Below are 24,988 nucleotides of genomic sequence, written 5' to 3' on the forward strand. Positions count from 1 at the left end.
ATACTCATTCACATGGGGGGGGGGGACCTGTGGACCCCCTTGTTAAAGGGGGCTTCCAGATTCCAATAAGCCCCCCAGCCTGCAGACCCCCACAACCACCGGCCACGGTTGTAGGGAAGAGGCCCTTGTCCCTGTCAACATGGGGACAAGGTGCTTTGGTGGGGGCATGTTGAGGACATGTGGCCTGGTACGGCTTTGGGGGGGGCTTGCTCCCCCCCCCCCCCTCCTGACCTGCCAGGCTGCATCCTTGAATTTGGGTTAGATATGGATTTTGGGAGGGAACCTCACGCCATTTTTTTTTTATTTTGGCATGGGGGTTCTGCTCAAAATCCATACCAGACCCGAAGGGCTTGGTATGGATGGCGGGGGGACCCCACACATTTTTTTTTTAAATTGCTGGGCACCCCACAGGAATGCAATGCATTTTTAATGTGTTGCAGTGTGTTTCCTAAACTTTTTTTAAAGTAGTTTTAGACTTTATTCTATTATCTCTGATTTTTCTGTATACCTAGTGCTGCAGAAAGGGTTAAAAAAATCTGTGATGGCAGAACATCAGAGGGTCAGACCACTGTCCTCTCACAAAAACTGCATCTCCAACAGTGCAACATGCACTCTTGGATAATGCTCCAACTGGGAATGCATGGGGACACCAAAACACTAGAGACCCAAATGTTTGTTTTTTTTTACATACCTAGTGCTGCAGCAAGGGTTAAAATATCCTGTGCTGGTGGGACCCTGGAGAGTCACACTGCTGCTGCCACACAGAATAAACATGACCATCAGTCCAACATGTCCTCTTGCACACTGCTCCAATTGGGAATGCAGGGGGCCATACCAAAGTACTAGAGACCCAATCCTTTTTTTTTTTAACAAACCTAGTGCTGCAGCAAGGATTAAAATACCCTGTGCTGGCAGCACATTGGAGAGTCAAACCACTTCTCTCACACAGAAACAGCATCTCCAACAGATCAACATGCCTTCCTTCTCACTGCTCCAATTGGGAATGAAGAGGGTCGTACTTAAGCACTAGAGACCCGAACCACTTTTTTTTTTTTACCTACCTAGTGCTGCTACAAAGATTAAAAAAATCCCGTGCTGGCAGCACATTGGAGAGTCAAACCACTTCTCTCACACAGAAACAGCATCTCTGGTGGTTCAACATGCCTTCTTTCACATCGCTCCAATTGAGAATGAAGGGGGTCATACAGAAGCACTAGAGAGTCCAGAGCCATTTATTTTCTTTTTTACATACCTAGTGCTGCTACAAGGGTTAAAAAAAATCCTGTTCTGGCAGCGCATTGGAGAGTCAGAATGCTGCTGCCACACAGAAGCAGCATGTCCAGCAGTCCAACATGCCCTCTTTTACACTGTTCCAATTTGGAAATGAGGTGCCGTACTGAAGCACTAGAGACCCAATCTGTTTCTTTTTTTTTTCCCTACATGCCTAGTGCTGCAGCAAGGGTTAAAATACCCTGTGCTGGCAGCACATTGGAGAGTCAAACCTCTTCTCTCACACAGAAACAGCATCTCTGGTGGTTCAACATACCTTCTTTCACACTGTTACAATTGGGAATGAAGGGTCTCATACGGAAGCACTAGAGACCAGAACCATTTCTTTTCTTTTTTACAAACCTAGTGCCGCAGCACGGGTGAAAAAAAAAAATCATGTGCTGGCAGCACATTGGAGAGTCAGAGCACTTCTTACACACAGAAACAGCATCTGCAGCAGTTCAACATGCCTTTTTCACACTGATCGAATTGAGAATGAAGGGGCTCATACAGAAGCACTAGATACCAGAGCAATTTATTTTCTTTTTTACATAACTAGTGCTGCTACAAGGGTTAAAAAAAATCCTGCGCTGGCAGCACATTGGAGAGCCAGAATGCTGCTGCCACACAGAAGCAGCATGCTCAGCAGTCCAACATACCCTCTTTTACACTGCTCCAATTGGGAATTGAGGTGCCGTACTAAAGCACTAGAGACCCAATCTGTTTCTTTTTTTTTTTTTTTCTACATGCCTAGTACTACAGCAAGGGTTAAATTACCCTGTGCTGGCAGCATATTGCAGAGTCAAACCATTTCTCTCACACAGAAACAGCATCTTTGGTGGTTCAACATGCCTTCTTTCACACTGTTCCAATTGGGAATGAAGGGGATCATACGGAAGCACTAGAGACCAGAACAATTTCTTTTCTTTTTTACAAACGTAGTGCTGCAGCACAGGTGAAAAAAAAATCCTGTGCTGGCAGCACATTGGAGAGTCAAACCACTTCTTTCACACAGAAACAGCATCTGCAGCAGTTCAACATGCCTTTTTTCACACTGATCGAATTGAGAATGAAGGGGCTCATACAGAAGCACTAGAGACCAGAACCATTTCTTTTCTTTTTTTATATACCTAGCGCTGCCACAAGGGTTAAAAAAAAATATTGTGCTGGCAGCACATTGGAGAGTCAAACCACTTCTTACAGACAGGGACAGCATCTGCAGAAGTTCAACATGCCTTTTTCACACTGATCGAATTGAGAATGAAGGGGGTCATACAGAAGCACTAGAAAGCAGAGCCTTTTCTTTTCTTTTTTACATACCTAGTGCTGCAACAAGGGTTAAAAAAAATCTTACGCTGCCAGCACATTGGAGAGTCAGAATGCTGCTGCCACACAGAACTCCAGTCCAGTCCTGCATGCCCTCTCACAAACTGCTCCAAATGGGAATGCAGGGGTCAGGATGATGCACTAGAGGCCTCAGCTTCTACACTGTGTGGGAGCTGCGGTCCGACCCTCCAATGTGCTGCCAGCACTGAAGAAATGAATCCTTGCATGACATGTTGCTGTCTACTGTACAGTGCATTGGGTTGCCATTCAAAATGATTTGCACCGCATACAGAGCAGGTGGTTTTGGCGTACATTAGTGCGCACGTGTAGAACCAACCACAATGTTCTTTTCCTGAGTGGCATCACAGACCATACTATTGGCCTACAGTTCCACTTTAAAAGCTCGAGCTGGTTATCCCAGGCCTTTAGCCAACAACGAACATCTGGGCAGTGATAAATTCCCTCTGACAGTTGACTCAGGGTTTCGATATTCCAGGATCCACATTGAATTAGAGTAGAAAGGAAGCTAACGCTGTCCGATGAGGCATCTGGGCTCCTCCGGAGCGGATTTTAGGTCAGCGGTTAAGGATCCGTCATTTCTCCGGCGCGGCTCTTTTTTGCCTGACATTATCTGAAGGACAAATCTGCAAAAATGACCAGGGGGCTTGTCATTTCGGATGCAGCTCGGACCCCCGGTAATGAGATTCTGGATGCTGCAAATAGGACGCAGCAGACGCGACACAATGGGATGCGTAGTTTGTTCGCCCCTGACGCAGTGGCGCAAGGAGTCGTTGCCAGCAGAGACGGCTAGACGTGGACCTTGAAGAGTTGGCACGCAACTGAAACTAATCTTGTAAGAGGAGCGGCAGACAAACGCTGGCCTCAGATGTCCTCCGACAGAGGATGGAAAGCATCTTGGAGTATTTTATAGCACATAAGACTTTATATAGAGAGTCCCCAACTTTTAAAGGAGAAGGTGCCTATATTATAAGGGGTTCATTACCGACTGGGGCCACATTTTTGAAAACAGATGAAGTTTGGCTTAGAGGGCTTCAGTGGAGAAGGTTCCTGTAAGAACAATGAATGGGCAAAATGGCAGGTCCTCTAGATAGAGCAGTCCCCCTCCCTTTCCCCTCCCCCCCAATGCTCATACTTACTGTACATACCAGGGGTGGACTGACAACTCATGGGGCCCCCGGGCAATAGGAAATCATGGGGGCCCCTGTGTCCTTGCCCACACTCAAACCACACCCAAAAAAAAGCCTATGAAAAGTATCAGGGGCATCTTATGGGGCCCCCTACAGACCCAGGGCTATCGGGCACTGCCCGATTGGTTAGTCCACCCCTGGTACCTACCCCACAAGCACCTGGTGCTCTATACACCTCCTGGAGACCCTTTGATCCTTGATGGCTCGGTGTTTGAGTGTCTAAATACCAGACCAATAGGTAGCCTAAAGCTGAACTCCAGACAGATATAACAAATGCACATTATCACAGCTCTGTATTCATTCATACTGTATATCATTAAATGTGACCTAGTGGCTGCTTCTTGTGGTTCCTCTACAGCAGAGCTCAGATTGGGAGAGTAAAAAGCAGCACAAAGCGTCAATCAGTTCTTGTGCCGGCAAGCAGCATGCCAATAGGAGGAGAAAGCAGAGTGAGAGAGAGACAGGCTCATGGCTCTGCTGCTTCTCCTTCACTGTCTAGTCAATGGGTGGAGGAATGAGAAGGAAATGGCTCAGAGGAAGCTGGTTAAACAATGCAGGGCATGTTGCACTGTGGGAATCTTAGTAAATTGTACTGTGGGGAATCTCAGTGATGTGGTACTTTGGGAATCTCAACAATAGTCTATACTATGCGAATCTCAGAGATGTTCTACTGTGGGAATCGCAGTGATGCTGCACTGTGAGAATCTCAGTAAGTTGTACTGTGGGGAATCTTAGCAAAATTATCCTTTGAGATTCTCACAGTGCAACATCACTGAGATTCTCACAGTGCAACATCACTGAGATTCTCAGTGATATTGTACTGTTGGAATCTCAGTGTTGTGGGGATCTAAGCAATGTTGAGCATTGAGAATCTCAGTGATGTACTGTGTGAATCTCAGTGATGTTGTACTGTGGGAATCTCAGTGATGTTGTACTGTGGGAATCTCAGTGATGTTGTACTGTGGGAATCTCAGTGATTTGGCGCTGTGGGAATCTCAGCATTGTGGGGATTCTCAGTGATGGTGTACTGTGGGAATCTCAGTGTTGTGGGGATCTAAGCAATGTTGAGCATTGAGAATCTCAGTGATGTACTGTGAGTATCTGAGACTGCAGGAATCTCAGTGATTTTGTACTGTGAGAATCTCAGTGTTGTGGGGATTCTCAGTGGTGGTGTACTGTGGGAATCTAAGCAATGTTGAACATTGAGAATCTCAGTGATGTACTGTGAGAATCTTAGTACAACATCACTGAGATTCTCACAGGGCCAAATCACTATCAGAATCTCAGCATTGTGGGAATTTTCAGTGATGGTATACTGTGGGAATCTCAGAGTTGTGGGGATTCTCAGTGGTGGTGTATTGTGGGAATCTCAGCATTGTGTGGATTCTCAGGGATGGTGTACTGTGGGAATCTAAGCAATGTTGAACATTAAGAATCTCAGTGATGCACTGTGAGAATCTCAGTGATTTGGCCCTGTGGGAATCTTAGTGATATTGTACTTTGGGAATCTCAGTGATGTATTGTGAGAATCTCAGTGATTTGGCGCTGTGGGAACCTCAGTGATGTTGTACTGTGGGAATCTCAGTGTTGTAGGAATTCTCAGTGATGGTAAAGAAATGTTGATCATTAAGAATCTCAGTGCTGTTATAAATGTTATAATGTTGGAATCTCAGTGATATTGCACTGTGGGAGTCTCAGAGATGTTATACTGTGGGAATCTCAGAGATGTTGCATTGTGGGATCTTCAGTGATGTTGCAGTCTGGGAATCTCAGTGATGTTGCAGTCTGGGAATCTCAGTGATGTTGCACTGTGGGAATCTCAGTGATGTTGCACTGTGGGAATCTCAGTGATGTTGTACTTTGGGATACAGGAGGATTTTCTGCCTGATATCCAATTAAAAGCAAGGGTGAGATTTTCATCCTACACACCGCCCAGATTTGGGGGTCTCGGGGAAGGCGGAGGAGGATTTGTGATGTGCCAATAATAGGTATCAGTAGCTGCCTTCTTCCACCTCGATACCAGTTTCTATCGTGTTCCAGTGACAGGTTCTCTTTATATGGCACCGACTCCACTTTGCTTCCAGTAATAGCGCCAGTAATAGCGCAGTCCTGAACTATTTCATGGACCTCTTTAGCAGAGGTAAGCAAAAACGTTTTATGAAAGAGATAAAATGGCCCATTAAGCTTTATGGCACGTGCCAAGGACTTGCAGTCTTCTGTATATAGAGAGCCAAACAGTTATTTTTTTTTAAATTCTCAATGTTCAGAAATCATTCATTTTAAGCAATAACTGTATCTTCAACAAAATCTGCATATCTGCATCAGGCAAAGCCTGGGCGGAAAAATGCCAAATCTACGGCTGGACCACAGAGAACATTCGGTCCTCGTCAGATTGCTGCGGAGCACTCTTTTAAGACCTCTATAAAAAGCCAGCCCCAGTCATTTTCAATGGAGCAGGTTAGGGTTACAACTTCTGACAGCTTGTTAATTGCCGTATGTTTCCTTTTCTTTACAGCCTGTTACATTTTAATAGAGTGAAGGAGGGTTAGAACTTGCGAACATTTTTTTATTTCTGTCCATGCCTTTCTCTGCTGATGACGGACCCTTCATCTCTTATACTGGTGTCACAGAGATGGGAAGTTAGGGATAATCTGCCTCATGGTGTCACAAATGGAAACAAAAAAACTTGGTAATATAACAATAGGCTCTAATCAGGCCATTTTCATCCAGGGTTCCATGGAACCATGGGGTTCATCTAGGGGTTAATTAAGCAATTAGCAATTTTTGCCTCTCATATAGATAATCAATGATCTTTTTACTATCTCCAAGGGGAACATTCCTCCCACTGACCACCAATGTAAGGAGCATTCTTCCCACTGGCCACCAATGTAAGGGACATTCTTCCTACTGACCACCAATATAAGGAGCATTCTTCCCACTGGCCACCAATGTAAGGAGCATTCTTCCCACTGACCACCAATGTAAGGGGCATTCTTCCCACTGACCACCAATGTAAGGAGCATTCTTCCCACTGATCACCAATGTAAGGAGCATTCTTCCCACTGATCACCAATGTAAGGAGCATTTTTCCCACTGGCCACCAATGTAAGGAGCATTCTTCCCACTGATCACCAATGTAAGGAGCATTCTTCCCACTGATCACCAATGTAAAGGGCATTCTTCCCACTGATCACCAATGTAAGGAGCATTCCTCCCACTGATCACCAATGTAAGGAGCATTCTTCGCACTGACCACTAATGTAAGGAACATTCTTCGCACTGACCACCAATGTAAGGAACATTCTTCCCATTGGCCACCAATGTAAGGAACATTCTTCCCACTGGCCACCAATGTAAGGGGCATTCTTCCCACTGGCCACCAATGTAAGGGGCATTCTTCCCACTGGCCACCAATGTAAGGAACATTCTTCCCACTGATTACCAATGTAAGGAACATTCTTCCCCCCACTGATCACCAATGTAAGGAGCATTCTTCCCACTGATCACCAATCTAAGGAGCATTCTTCCCACTGACCACCAATGTAAGGAGCATTCTTCCCACTGACCACCAATGTAAGGATCATTCTTCCCACTGACCACCAATGTAAGGATCATTCTTCCCACTGATCACCAATGTAAGGAGCATTCTTCCCACTGATCACTAATGTAAGGAACATTGGTCAGTGGGAAGAATCAACCTCTACCTATTGATGTGTATACCGGAAGCGTCAGTGGTGCTGAGGTCTTTGCCAGGGTAAAGGTAAAAGGTAAGAACAGAGGAACAGACATAACAAGCAGCTCCTGTAGGAGTTGCACCACATAAGGAACATTCTTCCCACTGACCACCAATGTAAAGAGGATTCTTTCTTTCCTCCAAATATAAAAAAAAAAAAGGTTGAGAACAGTTGTTCTAACCCTTCTCAACATTGTCCCAAACAAAACAGGTTTTGGTTGGTGTTGGGCTTCGCATGCAGGGCAAGGTGACAGTGTCTCTACAAGGGCCATCCCTTGACCCACCTATACTTACCTTAACTGCTGTCCCTAGGTAGTCCTTCATCTGTTCTGGATGAGGAACCTATCGTCTAGGTTTAGGGGACCTGCTTCCGTTTGACAGTGCCAAGTTGTTAGGACAGGGCAGTCACATGAAGACCAAGGGCGCGTTGTCATTGTTTCCCTGGGTCACCAACATTGCTGATTCTAGTGCTGGCTGTGGTGGAGGAAAGAGTGGCAATGGAATGCATGCAAGATGGGTCTAAGGGACTCAGTAGGCCTTCTGAAGAGACAATGGCACTTTGCCATGTATATAGGGGGTTTAGAAAATCTCCCCCTTTAAAATAATCACATTTTGTTGCTTTGCAGCCTGAAATGAAGACAGACACAGTGTTTGTTTTATCCAGCTGTATTGCAACTAATAACATCCAAGTGAAAGATATAACACCAACATGTCAGAAAAAACAAGAAAAACAGAATCACTGTATTGAAAAATTGATCACCTCCTCCTAATGACTTGTAAACTCAATCAGGTGTAGCTAATCACCTTCTCAATGGCACGCAAAGCCATTTGACTTTCAACTGTGATCAGCTGGAGTCATTTTAATTAGCTCAGTATGAAAAGAGCTTACCTGGAGCTTTTCAGTCCCTGGTAGTGCAACTGAAGCAAACAATCAACTATGGGAGGCAAGGCACTCTCAAGAGATCTCCGGGATAAAGTTGTGGACAGGCACATGTCAGGAGATGGATAAAAAAAAAAATGTGAAAGCCTTTATCAATGCCTAGAAGCACAGTGAAGTCTATTATGAAGAAGCGGAAGGTATTTGGTACAACACAGACCCTCTCAGGATCAGGACATCACTCCAAACTGGAAGGAGCCAGGAGGAATCTGGTCTACCAAGAAGCCTACACCAACTCTGAAGCAGTGTCAGGAATTGATGACAAAGAGTGGTCATTGTGTGCATGTGACACCAATATCACAAATCCTCCACAAATGTGGCTTGTATGGGAAGGGTGCAAGAAAAAATTCGCTCCTCAAAAAGGCCAAATGCAGTCATGACTGAGCTTTCCCAAAATGCACCTTGAAGATTCTGAGGCCACATGGAAAAAGGGGTTCTGGTCAGATGAGACTAAAATTGGATGATTTGGCCTCGACACTAAATGGTATGTCTGGCCAACTCACCATCACCACCAAATACTGTCATTCCTACAGTAGAGCATGGAGGGGGGAATATCCTGTTATGGGGGGGGATATCCTGTTATGGGGGGGGTATCATGTTATGGGGGGGGATTGTCAGGGCAGGAGCTGAGGAACAGACAGGCAGGCCTAAACAATGTAACGCACTGGCTGACGACAACCACCACCCACAGACCGAAGTCCCTCAGGGAGCGGAGTCTAAGTCCCAGGCTGCCCTTCACCAGGCCCCTGATGGTGGGGATGGACTTGACGCAGCCAGGAACCAGGTCGCGGCCCCCGAGACACCTCAGTTGCAGGGATGGCCGCCGCTAATGGCGTGTAGCTGGTGGAAAAGACAATAGAGTAGTCAGGCAGGCCGGGTCGACAACAACGGGACAAAACGGTACAGGACAGCAGACGAGAATCACAGGTCATGAGCCGGGTTCAGCAACAGAGGGTCAGATCAAAGGAGAACACAAAGAATAGTCGAGTCACAAGCCGAGTCAGATTCCAGGAGAGTCACGAGAGTCAGAACAGAGTAATAGCAACACAAAGACACAAGACACAAGTGCAAAGAGCATGTGCGGACCACAGGCTTATATGTCATCAGCCACACCCCTCTGGGGGATGGACTTCAGAGACCTGAAGGCATAAAGGATTCCCACCATGCTCAGCAAAAATCCAAGATGGATGCCAGCACATGGAGTAACATAACCTCTGGGAAAAGGTAGGACCTTGACAGGGATATTCTGTTATGGGGGGGGGTTCTCTGCAGCCAGGACTGGAGCACTTGTCAGGATAGAAGGAAAAATGGATGGGGCAAAATACCGTCACATTCTGGAGGAAAATCTGCTGTACTCTGCCAGAAAGTTGTCAATGGGAAAGTTTACCTCTCAATATGACAATGACCCAGAACACACAGCAAAAAATTCCCCCCAGTGGTTGGAGGAGAAGAAGGTGAATGTCCTTGCATGGCCTGGTCAGAGCCAAGACTTAAACTCCATTAAAAATCTGTGGAATGACTCGAAGACTGCGGTGCACAAACAGTCACCATCAAATGTACCTGATCTCGAAGAGTCCTGCAATGAAGAGCGGGCAAATATTGCAAAGTCTAGATGTGCAAAGTTAGTAGAGACAAATCCACAACAGATGAAAGGTGGGAATTAAAGCAAAAGGTGGTTCAACAAAACATTGACATCAGTGGGTGATTCTGTTTCAAAACCAGTGATTCTGTTTTTGAATTTTTGAATTTTTTTTTTCTGACATGTTGGTGTTATAGCTTTCACTTGGATGTTGTAAGTTGCACTGAGTAAATACAGATGGATAAAACAAAAACTGCGTCTGTCTTCATATCAGGCTGCAAAGCAACAAAATGTGATTATTTTAAAGGGGGGATTTTTTTTTTCTATACCCACTGGCAAGGTGACAGCTAAACGTAAAGACCTATTATAGAGTGGAACACACATTTGAGAATTGTTCTGCAGTACAATCTACAAAAAGTACACCCTCTAGTGGCTGCAAAGATGTATATGAAATATGATGATAAAAAAATGGAAACCTAAAAAAAAAATTAACGCCACAAGAAAATAATTTCATATGCTTACACCACAAAAAATGAACGCGGAGAAGATAAGAGATGCTCTCTCTTAAAGCATTTCCTGGTCTTCATTTGCTTGGTTCGCACACTCTCCTGCGGAGTATGAGGTTACCATAGAAACTTTAATGACTAAGACGGTGAAGGGTCCATTCTCAGCCACTTTTAAATGTCACATCTCCAAAATCAAGTATCTTCTTATGAAATGTAATTTGACAGAAAAAAAAAAGTGACAGGGGTTAAACGGTTCAAAAACATCAGTAATGTAATTTGTATTTTCTTCATTTCTCTTATGCAGCTCACATAATACACAGGAGGACTTATTGATTCGGGGCGATATTTATTTCAGTTCAATGACACACGTCACTTCTAATCAGCAGCAAGGACGCTGATAAGGGGGTACAGCCAGGCCTCCTGTACGCGGCCCAGGCTCCTTCAGCTCAGCAGCATGGCCCGGGCACGGGCAGCTGACAAGCAAGAATCTTGGGAAGGGAGGGTGATCTCTTCAGTGGGAGTGCAATTCCTGGAACTGATCCCCCTGTATGGTTCTCCTTGCAGCACCTGAAAGCCGCTTCTCCTCATTCCCCTCCCATGCCAGCTTTCAGCTGCTGCAGGGAGAACCACACAGAGGGAATGGTTCCAGTATTTGCGCTCCCACTGAACCGATCACCCTGCCTGTCCAGGATCTCCTTCCTCCTGCTGCCCCCCTGTGTCCTCCTCCCCCTCCAAACAGCTGTTACAGACACACAGGAGGATAGAATCAGAATAAAGCATGGAGGAAGGGGCCAATACCGATGTAATTTACGAACCCCTTCCTTTTCTGAATGAACACAGTGAACGATCAATACCGATCACTCACCGTGGTTCATTTATAACAGAAGCATAGTAAACTGTGTTTACTATGCTTCCGTTTATGAATGAACAGAAGTCTCTGTAAAGAGAGCTTCCTGTTCATTTATCTGCAGTGCAACTGGGGAGCCCTGTCAAGTAGGCTGTATGGGGTCTCTTGATTTCTACCACAAATGCAGCACCTCCTGCGCTCAGGGACCCGGATCCTTAGGGGGCAGATGGACCAATACTCTTGAAGAGTATGGAGATTTGTCCAAAGGCTGTGCAGCTCAAACAAAAATCTGGGGATGCTCGATACAAACTGTAGTGAAGAACAAAAGACATAGCGCACCAACCTTGCGCATTACTTCAGTAAACAGTGAATTGATTTATTGATATAGGAGATATACTCAGAAACAAAGTAGTAAAACAAGCATGTAAAGTCCAAAATCGAACCACAGGAAAAGGAGACGCATTCTATCGGAAGGGGAGATTCTCAGAGTGACACCAACGCGTTTCAAAGGGGGAATCCCTTCTTCATCAGAGCTAAGTCTAGGGACTGACAACTCAACAAAAGTGAGTAGAAATATAGGGGGTCTGATAATGAATGTTCTAATATACACATATATAAGTATATGTATACCAGGGGCGGACTGACAACTCATGGGGCCCCCGGGCAATAGGGGATCATGGGGCCCCTGTATCCTTGCCCAAACTCAAAAAAGCCTATGAAAAAGGTACCAGGGGCATCTCATGGGGCCCCCTACTGACCCCGGGCCCTCGGGCAGTGTCCGAGTTTCCAAATGGTCAGTCCGCCCCTGCTACAGTCCCTTGATTTCTAACAGCAGCCATGATCAGCAGCAGTAATGAATGAAATTTGAAGCTTTTTATTTTCCTAAATTTTGGTGAATGTTAGCAAACATTCCCCATTTCGGCTGTCACAGTGGTTGCAGTCGTGGCTCGGTTGCTGTGCTGGGAGTGTGCGTAGAAACCTCTGCTGATCATGCATGCGTATGCGCGGCATGGCATTAAAGCCCACCCTCTTTGCCGCCACACACACATATACACTACATGGGTGGCAAGAGGCTAATTATAATCATCAGCACCATCTAGTGGCCTGATTGGTGTATTTTCCTGACTCATGCCATTCTGTATGCATGAATAACATTCGACCTGGCGACAAAATCGCCTAATAATATTAGATTTTGCCCCATTTCCACCGAACAGATGTATATGCAGTTTCACGGGTCATTTTTTTTATAAATACACTCCCATGGTTCAAGTAAGAACGCACAGGCCTCTTGTATTTAGACAATATTTGTTTATCTCTGAGCTCAGCTATAGAAAGCCTACATTTCCTCTCCAGACGCGTCATTCAAGCTTCAATAAAACTTCTTAATTATTCTGCATTAACAAAGCCTGCCGTCTATCTTGCCCAAATATTTTTACATTGAAAAGAAAAATATGTCATGAGCAATTCTGCTGCTAACAAGCAAATTAGCTAAACCGATGTTGAAACATAAATGGCTCCTTCCCAGAATGCCTTTCTGCCTCTTGCCGTTCGCTTTGTTTAGCGGCTCATTGTGCCCCGAGGAGAGGAAGATCAAAGCGGAATTAGCGCTTTTTGTGTTGTTTTACTCGGGGGCAGCGCCGTTTCCCTGAGGGAGGCCGAGCCTTTGTAGTGATGGGAGGTTTTTTTTTTTTTTGCTTTCATGCGCTGAGAATTTTGCGCTACTTACGTGAAGATGGCTCCTGGCTTTGAAAGTGCAATTAGAAGAAAAAGAAATACTTCTAGGAATGAATATGTAAATGAACTTTACAGCTGAATAATAAGTCTGATTAGTAAGACGGTTATTGCTTGACATACACTAGTGGCCAAAATTGTGGATACACCTTCTGATTTTGTCAGTTTTGGTTGATATCTTTACTTACTCCCTTGTTTTTGAACTGCCAACAAAGAAAGAAAAGAGTCGAATGGGCCAAGGAACATCAAAATTGGACAACAGAAGAAAAAAATTATTTGGAGCGATGAAACACAAATTTCTATTTTCGGAAGCGATGTGTTCGATACGTGCAAAGAAGGTCAGGCGAAGAATGCCTTCCCGAGTGCATGACAGCAACAATGCAACACCGTCAAAGCGTCATGATATGGAGCTGCTTGTCTTGGTATGGTGTTGGACGAATGCAGGTTATTGACGGCATTATTAATGCAGAGCGATACATCAAGGAGGTCCTGGAACCAAAATTGATCCCATCAATAAGCGACTTATCGGACAAAGGCACAGAATTTATTTTTCAACAGGATGGAGCTCCATGCCATGTAGCTCGTAAATGCCTTAAATGGTTCAATGGCAAGAAAATTCCTCTGCTTCCTTGGCCTGGAAACAGCCCTGACTTGAATCCAGGGTGGATAAAAATCAATGATTTTTTTTAAAAAAATCAAAAATAATTGGATTTTTTTTATTTAAATCTGATTTTTTTTATTTAAATCAGATTTTTTTTTAATAAAATGCTTTTTGAGGAAAATATATTACCATCCAAAGGTTATTCCATCATGAAATAAAGATTAGTTTTTTAATTATGTAGAATAAGGCTGGATATGTTTAATTTTTTTGGTAAATAAATTCCATTAACCTCCTTAGCGGTAATCCTGAGTGTAGCTTGGGGTAAAATTTCTATACCAAATGCGGTAACCCCGAGCTACACTCGGGATTACCATGCGGCGCTGCTCTGGGGGTCCCTGCAGCACTTACCTTGTCCTTCGCTCCTGCGATGTGTCCCCTGCAGCGTCCCCGGCCCTCTCCTCTGGCCGATGCCGGCATCCGGCTTCCGTGTTCCGGTCCCTGTGACGTCGGGACGTACAGGCGCCAGAACCGGCGGGAAATTTGAAATTTTTAAAAAATGTCATTTTTGCTGTCATTGCTGTTTCAATGCATTTTACATATATTTTGTCCCTACTGCTTTGTCCGGCGCCCTGCCTGCATTTTGAATGTTCTTTCTGCCTGGAAACTGAGAAACGTCCATGGCGTCCAAAAAGCGTCCCTTTACGTCAAAAGCGGTTTTAGACCGGCTAGAGAACAGCGATAGTAAATCAGAACCACTTGCAGAATATAGTGATAATGATTCGTGGGGGAAATTCGTCATCAGACACTGAAAACGATTCTGCGACTTTGCTCAGTGATGTGCGAATTTGCCTCTGTATTTCAAATTTCAGTGTTTTTGGTTTGATTATATTATTGAATTAAATTTATTATTATTATATTATTATTTTTTATGATTATTTATTAAATTATAATTTATGATTTCGTGTTATCCGGAATGTTTAATAGACTCTTGTTCGGACAGATTTCAGTGAGTTATTCCTAAAAATTACCGCCTACAATAAAAAACTACATATTTCCATGCAAAAAAATGGTACCGCTTTCAGCACAAAAAATCGGAAAGAATCATACCGCCAGGGAGGTTAATCCATTCACAATGTCATGCTCTTCCAGAGGTTTTTGTAAGATTATTGGGCAGTTTCTCTGCCTACAAGATATTATCACAGATGATTGGTTAACTTTTGCAGTTCTCAAAACTGAATTTGACTCAGCGGAGATCACATGCCTCTTCTTCACAGCAAAAATGTTATAACATGAACAGAGTTAAGAAAAAGACCTTCATCCTAACTTCTACAAACCTATGAATACAGAATCAACCCCTTCAGTGCTAAGTTTCAAGAAGTTCAGTGAATAGAATAGAAACAATATTTTTCTGATTGTTTGGAGTGGAATAGATCTGCACAAGAAGAAAGTGAAACTAAGTGTGAGGAGGAGGAAGGGGCTGACAGTCTAAGTTTCTGAAAATATATATATTTTGTTTAGCCAAATTAGTTACCAAACATGGATGTTTAAGCAAATCACATATGCTGGAATGTTATTGTTTCAGTTGAATAAATCTATTTAAATTGTTATTATTAAGGGAATGATTATTTTTCTCCTTCCTAAGTACAACAGAAAAGTTGTCCAAATATGAATGATTAACCTATTAAACTGGGGATAAAAAACTAATATGAATAGTTGTTATTCTAAAAATCTTCATCTACTTGCATAGTAAAGTTATACCAGCAAGAATTAGTCTTTATGTAGAAAACTAGGATTTAAATCAAGCCTTACTGACTAGTGATTTAAATCGTGATTTAAATCAGTTTGATTTAAATCAAATCCACCCTGCTTGAATCCCATCAAAAATCTGTGGTTAAGATTGAAAAGCATGGTCTTGAGCAAGAATCCAAGCAACAAGCAAGGACTCATTGAGGCTAGCCTCACTTGTTGCTTGGATTCTTGCTGGAGACCATGTATTAATCAATTCCGAGCATCATATGGTACATTTCCAGCCAAAATTGAACTTATTTAAAGATTTTTTTGTTAAGGCATTAATTTACTATATTAAATTTTACTTGTGCTATGTCATTTTTAGAGATTTTTATATAAAAAGTATTTTAAGCTGCAAAAGTTTGTAAAAATGAACGGCGTATCCACAATGTTGGCAACTAATGAACATGTGCCAGGTATGGAGAACACGCATATGAGATACCCAGAACTTTCCTATCACCTCTTAGAACTGTATCAAAAAATGTAATTGATAAAGATTACAGTTCCCCTTTAAGGCATTTACCACTTCCATACCGGGCACTTTTACCCCCTTCATGTCTAGGCCAATTTTCAGGTTTCAGCGCTCTCACACTTTGAATTTGACAATTGCGCGGTCATACAACATTGTACCCAAACTAAAATTTTATCATTATCTTCACACAACTACAGCTTTCTTTTGGTGGTATTTAATCACCGCCGGGGTTTTTATTTTTTGCTGAAAAAAAAAAACACTTTTTTTTGTTTCTGTTATAAAAGTTTGCAAATAAATAATTATTCTTCATAAATTTAGGCCGAGATGTATTCTGCTACATTTCTTTGGTGAAAATAACCCAAATTAGGATGTATTATTTAGTTTGGAGGAAAGTTATAGAGTTCACAAACTATGGTATAGATCTGAATATTGATCAATCCTGAAGTACTGACAGCCAATCTAATTTCTTGACGTCTAAGAATATCAGAACAGTACAGATATCCCCCAAATGTCAGGACAGTACAGATATCCCCCAAATGTGAGAACAGTACAGATATCCCCCAAATGACAGGACAGTACAGATATCCCCCAAATGTGAGAACAGTACAGATATCCCCCAAATGTCAGGACAGTACAGATATCCCCCAAATGTCAGGACAGTACAGATATCCCCAAATGTCAGAACAGTACAGATATCCCCCAAATGTCAGGACAATACAGATATCCCCCCAAATGTCAGAACAGTACAGATATCCCCCAAATGTCAGGACAGTACAGATATCCCCAAATGTCAGAACAGTACAGATATCCCCCAAATGTCAGGACAATACAGATATCCCCCCAAATGTCAGGACAATACAGATATCCCCCCAAATGTCAGAACAGTACAGATATCCCCCAAATGTCAGAACAGTACAGATATCCCCAAATGTCAGAACAGTACAGATATCCCCCAAATGTCAGGACAGTACAGATATCCCCCAAATGTCAGAACAGTACAGATATCCCCCAAATGTCAGAACAGTACAGATATCCCCAAATGTCAGAACAGTACAGATATCCCCCAAATGTCAGAACAGTACAGATATCCCCCAAATGACCCCTTTTTGCAAAGTAGACAGTCCGACGTATTTCATAACAGGCATGGCGAGTTGTTTGAAGTTGTAATTTTTTTGTCATAATTTTTCTGGAAAATGAAGAAATTAAAAAAATGATTTTCACTATATATTTTTTACATACTGTCACCAGTGCAGTACAGCGTCATTATATAACTGGCATGGTGGTGATCAGGGACACTGACTGGTGACAGTACGGAAAAAAAAAAATTGATAATTTATTTTTTTATTACATTTTTTTCTGTTTTTTTAAGATTTCTTTTCATATTTCACTATGACAAAAGTAGTATAATGTTTCCATAGTAACATTGTACTACTTTGGGGAAGAAATCAGTATTTTTTTTTTACATAATTTGCTTATAGCAAAGAATTACTTTGCTATAAGCAAGCATTTACCTGAATGAAATCGATTCATTCAGGGTTTTTTTTTTTTTGTGCTTAGCTGTGATTTGCCCACGGCTAATCACATGACACAGCTGGGCTGTGATTGGCCCAGCTTATGCATGTGATTGCTGTGACCATTCACAGCTAGACACACTTGTATACAATGGATGGCATGAAAGGAAGCCATCCATTGTATACAACGGTCATGTGATCTGCTGTGATTGGTCACAGCAGGTCACATGGTACTGGCAACGGGGCCGGTACACAGATCTGTCATCGGCTGTGTCCGAGGTACACGGCCGGTGACAGATCGCGCCGCAGCGCAGCCCTGCGGGCATGTGCAATGTGCGTTCCTGAAAAGACGCCGTATGGCGTCCACCCGGAGGGACGAGCTGTGCGCCCAGCCGCCATCTGGCTATAGGCCAGGCGGAAACTGGATATTATGCCTTCTGAATCTCACTGCACGTCTGTCTGTGTGAAAACAATAATCTTTATTGTGAAACACATAAAATGTTCCACAGGCCATTGTGATTACGGCTGCCTAGGAAGTAAGTCACATGTGGGAGCTATATTTTATTTTTCCTTTCAATAGTTTTTATTGTTTTTTTGGTATTTTTAAGTACAAACTCGACCATTTCTAGTACAAAAACAGAATTAAAACTATGAACATCAGGCAGCAGTGGTTGTATACAAATGGAACGGGGTCAGATTAGATATATGAGAGGTGAACCTGAGGCTGATCTAATAAAAGCCAAACATCCCTAAAGTGCAAATTTAATTAGGAGAAAACAACCCCCCCAAGGTGGCATCACCAAAATATGTAAAAGCTGCATCAATCTTTATTGAACATAGGTGAACAATAGCCATAAAACATCAAATAGGCGGTAGTATATTCAATAGTTACAATGGTACCATACAAAATTATGTTGACATAGCAGAGCTCCTAAATGGCACCCAACGCGTTTCAAAGTAAGTTTACTCCTTCTTCAGGGTCAAGAACTCATGAGACATATGGCCTCTACGGAAGAGTGCTGTGATAGAGAACAAGTAAAGAATATCAATGATAGAGTTTCCACCATATTAAAAACATTAGGTGTGTGACCAAGTCCATAACTGCTCCCCAGGCAGCATCCAGACAAGCTTCATCTGGACCAGGGCCCCCCAGGAGAGCACTGAGGCTGCACTGATGGCCACAAAGGCAAGCAATTTTGAGGCAGATGTACATTATATTAAAACCACTACTGTCAAAGAGTTAGTAAAGTGGTAAAAATCCATGGACCATAAGATCCTCCAGTGTTGTAAATCACAGCTCATCCAGATAAGCCCTAACTGGAGAGCCAGCAACAGGACCATAAGAGGTTAAATCAGACTTCACATCCAAACATCAAGAGATGTCCATCTCTTGATGTTTGGATGTGAAGTCTGATTTTATTTTTTAATATGTTATCGAAATAAGAGGTTCTATTTTATTTTTAAACAATAATGTGATTGGGTATGCTAATGTAACTCCCTGACCTGACCTGAGCGACTAAATATCCGAGCAAAAGTAAAAGCTTCCACCAAGTGTATGGATACATAATATATTTACACAGTGAAGAACGTGAAGAGTCAAACAGGTGCCATTAAAAGTGAACTTTGAGCTGCAAACCGCGACGACGAGTATCTTCAGGATGGGCGACCACCTGCTTCACTTGTCAAGTCTAGTTGTGCGCTCATTCAAGACACTGAGAGCTGCTGCTAAGAATGTGCTTTCACCAACTGGGCCCTCCTCTATATTTTAGGCACAAACACATATACTGTATATACATGAACACATATGTCTCCAGAATCCAATGTATCCTGTCAGAGCAAAGTTCATTTCTTTTCCATTTCCTTCACTTTTCCTTTTTCTTTCCTTTCCTTTTTTCCCTTTTCTTTCACTTTTTCTTTTCTTTCCTTTCCCTTCTTTTCCCCATCTATCCTTCCCATTCCCTCCATTCCATTCCCTCCCCTTTCATTTTCTTTTGTTTACATACTTCCTTTCCTATTCCATACCTTTTCTCTTTTTTTCCCTCCTCTTTCCTTCCTTTTTCTTCTCCTTTCTTCCTTCCCTTTACCATCCATCTTTCCTTACTTCTCCTTCAATTTCCCCTTTCCTTCACATTTCCTTTTTCTTTCCGTTTCCTTTCCCTTCCTTTTTTCCCTTTTCCATTCCCTTCATTCTTCCCATTTCCTTTTCCTTCCCCCCCCCCCTTTCCTTTTCTTCCCTTTCCTTAACTTTTCCTTCCTTTTCTCCTTTTCCTTTCCTTTTTCCCTTTCCTTCACTTATCCTTTCCTTACCTTTTCCTTTTTTCCCTTTTCTTTCACTTTTCCTTTTTCTTTCTCTTCTATTCCCCATATATCCTTCCCATTCCCTCCATTCCATCCCCCCCCTTTCATTTTTTTTTCTTCCATACATCCTTTCCTATCTCATAATTTTTCTCTTTTTTCTCCCTTATCTTTCCTTCCTTTTCTTCTCCTTCCTTCCTTCCTTCTATGCCTTTCCTATCCATCTTTCCTTACTTCTCCTTTCCCTTTCCTCTTTTTTTTTCTTCCAATCTTTCTTTCATTTTCTTTCCTTCCCTGCTTGTCTTTCTTTTCTCCTTTCCCTTTCTTTTCTTCCCTCCCCTTTTCTACCTTCCCTTCTCCTCCCAACCTTCCTTCCCTTGCCTTTTCTACCTTCCCTTCTCCTCCCAACCTTCCTTCCCTCCCATTTTCTACCTTCCCTTCTCCTCCCAACCTTCCTTCCCTCGCCTTTTCTACCTTCCCTTCTCCTCCCAGACTTCCTTCCTTCCCTCCCTTTTCTACCTTCCCTTCTCCTCCCAACCTTCCCTCCCTCCCCTTTTCTACCTTCCCTTCTCCTCCCAACCTTCCTTCCCTCCCTTCCTTTTTCTTCCTTCAACCCTTCTGACCTTCTCTTTTCCTGAGACAGTAACTGCCATTATTTTAAAACTCTATATTTATCACATGACAGGTTTTCTTTATTGTAATTTTGGTAATACTGACAGGCATCCCAATGATTCGTGTTAAGCAGGAATTTTATTCCACTTTAACCACAAAACATATGAGGAATGAGGAGGGGGAGAAGGCACCTAAGAAACAGACATGGAGTTCAGGCATATGTCAGAATTGTGATACTGCCAAATAATTAAAGGCCTAGAAGTGGCACTGAAATTTTCAACTTTTCATGGCAAAGCTGAGATACAATATAAAAAAAGATGAACAATTTCACTGTCTTGGATTCTGTTGAGTCTGTGAAGATTGATACCAAATGTGAACAAAAGATAAAAGTAGAAAGAGGTGCATGCCTAAGATGTCTGTCTCCACTGCTGTTCAACACCTATACAGACAAAGCTTTTCAAGGTATTTGTGGAGGTTTTCAAATTCCACCATAAGAATTCAAGATTGTAAAGAAAATAGACTTGCAGAGTCCAAGGAAGAACTCAATTGCTTACTTAATGAAATAGAAGAAAAGGGCAAGGAAATCTCCATCCTAATACTCAAAAGACTAAAAGCATGGCTCTGACCAACAAAGGACACAAAGAAGTAAAACTATTGCTTGAAAATGAAAGAATAGATCAAGTAACCAACTTCCAAAACCTTGGGAAAGGGATAAATGAAAACCTGAACAACGATGTACACGTCAGAGCTGGATTCGCTAAGGCCAAACAAGGTTTCTGGAGACCCAAAGAGCTGATGAGGAACGACCTCCCTCTAAGCACAATGAAAAAATTGCTACAAACACTCATCTGGTTCATTCTCAGGTATGGCACAAAAACGGGCAGACTGACCATTTGGAAACTTGGGCACTGCTTGAGGGCCCAGGGTCAGTAGGGGGCCCCATGAGATGCTCCTGCTACCTTTTTCATAGGCTTTTTTGAGCATGGGCAAGGACACAGGGGCCCCATGATCCCCTATTGCCTGGGGGCCCCATGAGTTGTCAGTCTGCCCCTGCACAGAAATGTTCTCCCTTAAAATGTCTCTACAAAAGACAAATGTTTGGAACTTTGGTGTCACAGGAGGATCAAAAAAACCAAAAGGATGGACATTGTCATAAGTGAAGAGGTGCTGCAAAGAGTCTTTAAAGCAAAACCACAACTGTTGGGAGGAATATTAAAGTGAAGATGACATTTCACCATATAGCAAGAGAAATATTTTGCAAGATGGAAGGTAAAGAAAGGGAAAGGGAGAAGAAGAACATTGTGGATAGATGACATCCATAAAATGAGAGGCAGCCATGACATCAGGCAGGACATTAACTTGGCAAAAGACAAGGCTAGATGGAAAGCGAAGGTGCAAGCACGGTCCAGGTTTGAAGTTCTCTAAAGGTCGCATGGTAATGATAATAATGGAATCTTTAAATCTGAACACCAAGCAAACAGCCAATTATAGCTGATATAAATAATTAAGAATGCTTTAGCATATACTGTATATAGAGCTACATATAAAACTTAGCATTATAAAAATGTATGGGGGCAACTATTGTTGTGAAATACAGTCAGGATCTGAACAGTTCTAAAAATGGTCTACGTAGATGTACACCCAATCATTAAAATCTTATGTAAGTGTTGGGACCTGTCTCTACAGGATTTCAGCTTGTGTCAATAGGGACAATTTGACATCGTTTGAGACACTTCTGAGCTCATTCAGAACTCATTGACAGGTGCATTTGATCTGCACTTGGTCTCTTTCTGAAATGCAATCAACCTACTTCAAGTGGGTAGTGACAGGACAAGGTCATTCAGTGTCCAGAGTGAAGATGGCAAATTGTGCTTCCCCACTTTCCTACCAGGCATAGTCCTCCTTTACATCAGGTGTCCCCGATAGAGCCCCCCTTTACATCAAGTGCCCCAATAGTGTCCCACTTTACATCAAGTGTCCACAACAGAGTCTCCTTTTACATCAGGTGTCCCAAATATAGTCTCTCGTTACAGCAGGTGTCCCCAACAGAGACCCCTTTACATCAGGTGTCACCAATAGAATCCACCTTGATATCAGGTGTTACCAATATAGTCTCCCTTTACATCATGTGTCCCAAATACAGTCTCACTTTACATCAGGTGTCCCCAGCAGAGACCTCTTTACATCAGGTGTTCCCAATATAGTCCCCCTTTACATCAGGTGTCCCCAATAGAATCCTTCTTTACATCATGTGTCATCAACAGAATCCACCTTTACATCAGGTGTCCACAATATAGTCCCCCTTAACATCAGGTGTCCCCAACAAAGTTCTCCTTTACATCAGGTGTCTCCAGTAGAGTCCCCTCTTACATTAGGTGTCACCAATAGAATCCACCTTTACATTAGGTGTCCCCATACTTCAAATTTATTGCCCTCCGCCCCTGGGTGTCTGTATTCTCATAGACTTCCATTACAATAATACTGGTAATCCAGCTAGGATGCTTATTGTTCAGATATTTCATGATATAGGGAAGCCGTTCTCAACCTTCTTCCCCAGAGGAACATCTAATATAATTTTCATTTGGGGGGTCAATGGCAAAAATGACCCTGACAGTGATGGTCATTAGGAAGCATGTATCCCTTACATCAGTGGTTAGAATGGCATCATTACAGACAGCTAAAACAATCTTTTCTTTCATTCTGCAGACTTTGCCAAGCAGCATTGGTCCTGGAACTATGCAGCGTCATCAAATGGGAGGCCAATCATCCACAGTTTAAAGAACCCCTAGCAACCTCTGAAGGAACCATAGAGTTTCACTGAACCCTGGTGGAGAATGGCTGATATAGGCTCACAATTTTCCCTCAAAAGTGTTCAAGTGCATCAAGAAAATGAATTTCTTTCTTTAATGCTTGATTTCCTTAATTCTCCTCTGTAAAAATAATATAGCTGTGTAGCACCCTCTAGTGCGCTGCTAGAATAGTGTAGTGAATTATAGGTAAAATCATTGTGTGTGATTCAGGGTAATTGTGTGAGTCTGTGATTGAGGTCAAGTTATTGCAGGTCAGCTGGATGACTCAATGGGTTGTGGCTCTATCGCCGCCATCTGACTCTGGAGGACCACAGAATCTTTCAGAAGTCAGTAAGCAGGAAGGGGTGGAGACATACTTTGCATTTTCATGAGAGTCTGGCCAATTCTAGGTTTGGAGGCCCTGGTGGACTGGCCCATAAATGGGAGAGTCAAGCTGACAGAGGAGTTGGGTGGAAGATGGTGTGCTAAGGGGAGACTGTTAGTGCCTGAGAGGGGCCCCCTAGGTCTAGGGGGACCAGCCTCCAGGCTGGGCTCTGGAGGATACATTCAGCAGTGGGGCACGAATGGGATCGAGACTTGGACCAGCAGGGAGCAAAGAGGACAGTGTGAATACAGCAGCACTCTCTGAGGTCTGCAAGAGAAAGACTGACACATGTAGAAAACTTTCTAAGGACAGGACTGGCCTCAATCCTTTATCCTTGTCCCGGAAGATCTTCTGAGGAGCCAGGAGGGCTGGTAGTGTTTGCAAGCTGTGGAGCTGGGAGCAGCTCTATAGGGGAAGAGAGGACATCTCTGCGTGTAGCTACGTGAAGCTGATTTTTGAGGGGCTGCTAGTTCCTCGCCCATAAAGGTCAGCTGCTAAGGATCCCCAATGACTGCTGGCTTTCAGGAAAAGAACAGTCCAGGATCTGCCTTTGTACACAGGAAGGAAGTGTCCCCCTTCCATTGATTCAAGCCAAACTGGGCATCCCATAATCCCTATGTCCCTTTCCAAGTTGATTTCACCCTAATAAAACAAAACTAAGCCCATGGACTGGTCATTGTCTTTGGATACAAGCCTGTATGAGGAATACCTGTTTCCTGGCCGTGCGGGTAGAGGCTTAGGGGTTTCGATTACACAGTGCACCTCACGAGGGTAGCGCTACAGATATAACTGCTTCTCACACACAAAAATACATAGAAAATAATTATTTAAAAATATATAAAACATAAAAATGGTTGCCAACAAGGTGTTTTTATGTATTAGTTTTGGGTACGTGTATAATAATACTTATAATAATTTCATGAATAAAAATCAATATTTTTTCTTCAAATAGAAGTTGTGGTTCAGTTGTTTACAGGCCGGGGCGTTGGTCCAGAAATGTCTTCGCACTCCGGCCTTTGATGCCTCCCTGTACATCTAGATGAATCTGGTTCCATGCGACACAAACAGGGATTTCACAGAGTAACACTGGAGATCAGGGAAGAATGTCTGTATAATAGATTGTTGGTGATGTTCTTTCTCCCCCTCCCCACCACCAGCTTGGTCCCCGCCACCCCTCACAAGAAAAACCCTGAATAACACACATTCATACGGCAAAAAAAAAAGCCCTGCTCAGCACTGGCACAAAGGACAATTCCTTACACAGACGAAGCCTTGTGCTGAGGAGATGGACGCGGAGCATTCAGCAGAAATTGGTCAATTCACATGGAAATGAGGGAGCTGCCCCTCTCCTCGGCCCTCAGCCTGGTACTCAGCGGCCACAAAACAAGCTGCATGGAAA

The 24,988-nt window shown here is 43.1% G+C and overlaps 1 long non-coding RNA gene across 1 annotated transcript in view; it reads left to right on the forward strand.

Annotated features, from left to right (window-relative positions):
• The window catches only part of LOC149444255 (uncharacterized), a 36,728-nt gene extending 13,406 nt beyond the window's left edge, over positions 1-23,322 (forward strand). The window contains exon 2 of the long non-coding RNA XR_016306538.1: positions 23,122-23,322. This is a non-coding gene — a long non-coding RNA (uncharacterized LOC149444255). The remainder of the gene's footprint in view (positions 1-23,121) is intronic.
• The last annotated feature ends 1,666 nt before the right edge of the window (positions 23,323-24,988 follow it).

This window comes from Staurois parvus, unplaced genomic scaffold, assembly GCF_062004578.1.
Source record: "Staurois parvus isolate SC_StPar_1 unplaced genomic scaffold, SC_StPar_1.0 ptg000795l, whole genome shotgun sequence".
Taxonomy (NCBI): domain Eukaryota; kingdom Metazoa; phylum Chordata; class Amphibia; order Anura; family Ranidae; genus Staurois; species Staurois parvus.